Below are 5,132 nucleotides of genomic sequence, written 5' to 3'. Positions count from 1 at the left end.
ATGTGTGAATACCTCTTCAATACAACTAGTAGTACGATGTGTGAATACCTCTTCAATAGAACTAGTAGTACAATATCTACACAAACCCATGGACTCAGACACACACAGATGCACACACACGCACGCACGCACGCACGCACACACACACACGCACGCACACACACACACACACACACACACACACACACACACACACACACACACACACACACACACACACACACACACACACACACACACACACACACACACACACACACACACATACAGTGGCCCTGTGATATTCCCAAGAAAGGCTCCGGCCCTGGTGTCTTCTTTAGCTGGCAAAGAACCAAGCCATGCACACAAACACACACATGCTCACTGGCCATCCTGGTGTGCTGGGCACACACCCAAGCTGTGGACAGGGCGGCCTGTGTCTCAAGCTGGGTGTGTGCTGTTTTTCATGTGTGCGGCGTGTTGTCGCCATGTTGCGGCTTGTGTCCCATTATCACCCCCCCCACTCCTGCCCCCTCCTGGACTGGGCCACCAGCCAAGAGAGCAACACTGGGAGGCTCTGTTCACCCAGAACGGGGAGAGAAACCAGCATGGCTAATCCACCCCTCCAGGCCACCAGATGAGAACTGAGTGTGTCCCCAGGATGGAGGCAGCGCTGTGGGGTTAGGCTGAGAGACCTGTGGCCTCTCGCTCTGGAAGTCCCTAACTGAGTGGACTTGGACAGGTTTTACAGTGTTTAGTAATGTAAAGGACTCCACGGACAGAGTGTGTGTGTGTGTGTGTGTGTGTGTGTGTGTGTGTGTGTGTGTGTGTGTGTGTGTGTGTGTGTGTGTGTGTGTGTGTGTGTGTGTGTGTGTGTGTGTGTGTGTGTGTGTGTGTGTGTGTGTGTGTGTGTGTGTGTGTGTGTGCGCGCGCGCGCGCGTGTGTGTGTGTGTGTGTGTGTGTGTGTGTGTGTGTGTGTGTGTGTGTGTGTGTGGTGTGTGTGTGTGTAGTATATGTAGGTAAGCATGGACACAGACCCTTTGAACTTCAAAAAAATTACTTTTATTCTGAAGAACCAATAAAATTATGGCAAATATTTACAAATAATTACTTCTTAGCTTCACATTACAGGTACATAAATGGAATAATTCACCAACAACAGTCACTCAGGTGGACAGATGGACAGGTACACAGACTGATTATGAAGAGATGCATCCAGCAAACTGCAATTTAATATTTCACAGTAAAATGAAACCCAGGAAATAAAATAACAATAATATTAACAATAGAATAATAATAATAAAACAATTAGCATAATATCAAATTCACCATTTATTTCCAGTTTTCTGAGCAAAACTGGTCACAATTAAAAAACAAAGAAACAAAAAGAAAACCAAGGCGAAAAATCAAGGGATATGATATCTTTGGCAAATTCGCACTGCAGTAAAATACATTCAAATATTAAGACAACACACGACACACAAGAGAAAAAACACCAAGTTTGTTTGCAACTACTAGAAAATGTAATAAAAAACATACACATTTTTGTTAAAGAAGCATTTCTTTATTTAACTTTTTTTCTTTTTTTTCTTTTTTTAAATCCTCCCCTCCAGAATATTGAAGGCATTTCTTCTTAAGTCATTTTGTGTTTTTATCTGCACGTCTTTTCTGCTATTTCATATGTTTATAGTTTTTTTGTTTTGTTTTTGTTTTTTACAAGAATCTATCATTTAAAACAGGCATCACAGGCTTTGGTGGATGTCACAGATATGTTCTCTTTTTACTCTGTGTCTCCTAAATTTTCACGTTGAAGCTTTGATCCCAAGCTCAATCTTTAAAACCTAATTTGTCTTTGCATTTGTGTGTTTCATTAATTAATTAATTAATTAATTTAAAATGTTTACCAAAACATCACAGATATAAATATCTCTTCAACACCCCAGATAGGAAGCCATGGACACAAAAAACTCCAGATTGTTGCACGAAAAGGCCACAGTAAGGTGAGAAACCATGTCATCATATTCTTGATTGAAATATATCTGTTACAAAGTACAGTCGGGTTTGTAGGCTGAACCATGTCTGTCTCTTCTCTTCCACAGTTGAATAATATTAAGATGTGCACAGTATGTTGCAACGTGCCGGTATCGCACGGATCTGCACGGATCCCGGCTAGTAGTATATCAGCGAGCGTGAAACAGATTGTGCCACTAATTGCTGTCAAGACGTGGCATTGAAATCCCCTCAGGTTTACAAAGGCAGTACCCTTCCTTGTGGATTCATATTGAGATACAGTCAAGTGATTTATATAGAAAAGCCTCAGTCAAAAAAAAAAAGAAAGAAACTAATTTGCATTTGTTTTGGTTTGCTGTTTGATTTAGTGGCTGGATATGAATGATTATAAATAGACCACGTACATTTCAGAAGGAGCGGTATTTAAGGGACAGTGTACTGTAGTAGCAGTGCTTAGAAATAATTATTATTAAAAAAGAAAATAATAATAATAAATTGTATTGTCCTGTTGTTTTTTTGTCATTCTGTGGTTTGAAAAACTAAAAAAATAACATGACGAGGAATAGCGGATATGTTGACGTCACAGAGGAGAGTGGATGAGACCAGGAGACACGTTGCCATTGAAATGACCTCACTGCAGCACCGAGACCCCCCTGCTTCCCTCCTATGCAGGGTCTAAGAACCTGACTGTGGACAATGTGTCTGAATACTAGAAAAGTAGGAAAGAAGAGAAAAGGATTATTATGACTTTCTGAAATGGAGAGAAAATGTGAAAGAAAGAGAGTGAGGGGAGGACACAGGGGGGCTTTTTGAGGAAGGTCACAGGACTGAGATCAATGGAATAGTTCTAATATTCCTAATCCTTATAGTGTGACAGTATTACAGGAGGAAGGAGGAGGGGGAGGAGGGGGAGGAGGATGTGATGAGATTAGGGTTGAGGGAGGAGGAGAAAGACAGGCGGAGGTTCTGATGGCACAGCAGGTTTGGCCTCCCCTGGGGACCACAGGGACACAAGGGGAGGGGTGCTCCCCCCCGCTCTGCAGAGGACAAAGGGAGAGAGCGGGTGTGTGTGTGTGTGTGTGTTTGAGAGAGAGACAATGTGTGTCAGCGCATCTGTATGTATATTTGTGCATGTATTTGTGTGCATTTGCGTGCATGTGCTTGTGTGTGTGTGTGTGTGTGTGTGTGTTTTCACATGTGTATGTGTGTGTGTGTGTGTGTATATGTATATGTGTGTGTGAGTGTGAGTGCGCACGGCCTCTGCCCACCATGCTGGCTACAGTACCACCCACAACGACAGTCCCCCCTTACTGCTGTACTCAATGTCACGGCTGCCCATCAATACAACTGCGGGCCAATGAGAGTCATCTCCCCCCCATGTGAACCAATGAGGTCAAAGCAATGGCAAGGCAAGCTGTGTCACAATGAGATGCATAGTTAATAAACAACCCCTATTACCGTGGTACTGTTTCCTCACTTCTGCTATAGAATATTAATAAAACATCTGTCTTGGCCTGCTGTGTGCTATAGTAGCTTCTGGGAGATGGCTAGAGTGAGCGCAGGGAAGCACCACTCCTCAAGGATGTCCGTCAATCAATATTTCCTTGGTGTGTGTGTGTGTGACAAAAAATTATAATAATAAAAGCCTAATCCTAAGGAAGGCAACAAATTACCCTCACACACACACACACACACACACACACGCACGCACGCACGCACGCACGCACGCACACACACACACACACACACACACACACACACACACACACACACACACACACACACACACACACACACACCACACAACACACACACACACACACACACACACACACACACACACACACACACACACACACACACACACACACACACACACACACACACACACACACACACACACACACACACCAAAAGGGAGACATGCATCTATTATCAAATAATAATTAATTTATAAGACACTGCGGATCAAATACAATAAAAACAATCAACGTTGCAATTTCTTAATTGCTTACTTGGCTTATTGTTGGTTTTGTGCCATTTTCTTGTGGATGGAGCTCATCAAGCTATGGGTGGTTTAGGTTTAAAGTTGCAATGTTGCTTTTGGTACGTTAAATCTTATCAGGAGTCTGCGATTGGATGATGTGGCGGCCTACTCACTTCCTGGTTACTGTCCATTGGTTGTGGCATGATGACCGTGGTATTCTAGACTCTGTGTTGACACTGGCAGGTGGCTAGATTTTTTTTTTTCTTTTTTCTTTTTTATTCTTGAAGGAGTCTTGAGGGGGAAGTTGCTACTAATTTTAGTGACACATGGTCAGTTGGGGGTGGGGGGTGTTTACATACAAAACTAAAGGCACTGTCCTTGTTTTAAGCTGGTGTGGTTCAGGTTCATTAATGCCTCAGTAGATCAAGAGAGAGAGAGAGAGAGAGAGGATAACTCGCCCTGCGCCACGAGCAGACCATCCTAAAGGTTTTCTTTAGAGTTGCATTACGCACAACTTTAAGGTCTACAAATGTAAGAGGATCCATTATATCGCTATTTTTTAAACCCCGGGAAACAACAAAGATTGTAAAAACGAACAGATTTGCTCAGTGTTCATAGGTATATGTTTATATAACTATATATTTTTTTGTCTCGCGCTGCAGATTTGGTGCCTCCAACTTGTTGGCTAGTAAAACTACACGGTAGCAACAAACTAGTCAGCCACGCGTATCCAAAACAAACAGAAGATCTCTAAACACTAGCAGACGATGGCTAAAACAACACCACATACCTCTCACCTGGTTATTTTTTTCCAATATTTTATTAAAAAAAAATTATAAAGAAAGCTTCATCACTAAAACCTAAATTTAAATATGAATAATTGATATATTGATATTGTGACTTCTCTTCTCTTTCAGTGATTACTGTACACATCCTGTATGGACACAAGACAGGAAGCTGCTACATACAGGTTTAGGAAGATGTTGCCCCTGGACAGACCTAGGATCAACGTAGGATTTTCTAAGTAGGTTCCCAAACATTAGGAGTAACATAAAACTGATTTGAGATCAGTGTTTAAGGGCAAATCTGTCATACTCCCTACTTCTTCTAGGAATGGGTAAGGCCTCAACCCTGGCGTCATGCATTGTCACAGCGC

Source organism: Notolepis coatsorum, assembly GCF_963971535.1.
Source record: "Notolepis coatsorum genome assembly, chromosome: 7".
Classification (NCBI taxonomy): Eukaryota; Metazoa; Chordata; class Actinopteri; order Aulopiformes; family Paralepididae; genus Notolepis; species Notolepis coatsorum.
This window is presented reverse-complemented; position numbering follows the sequence as displayed.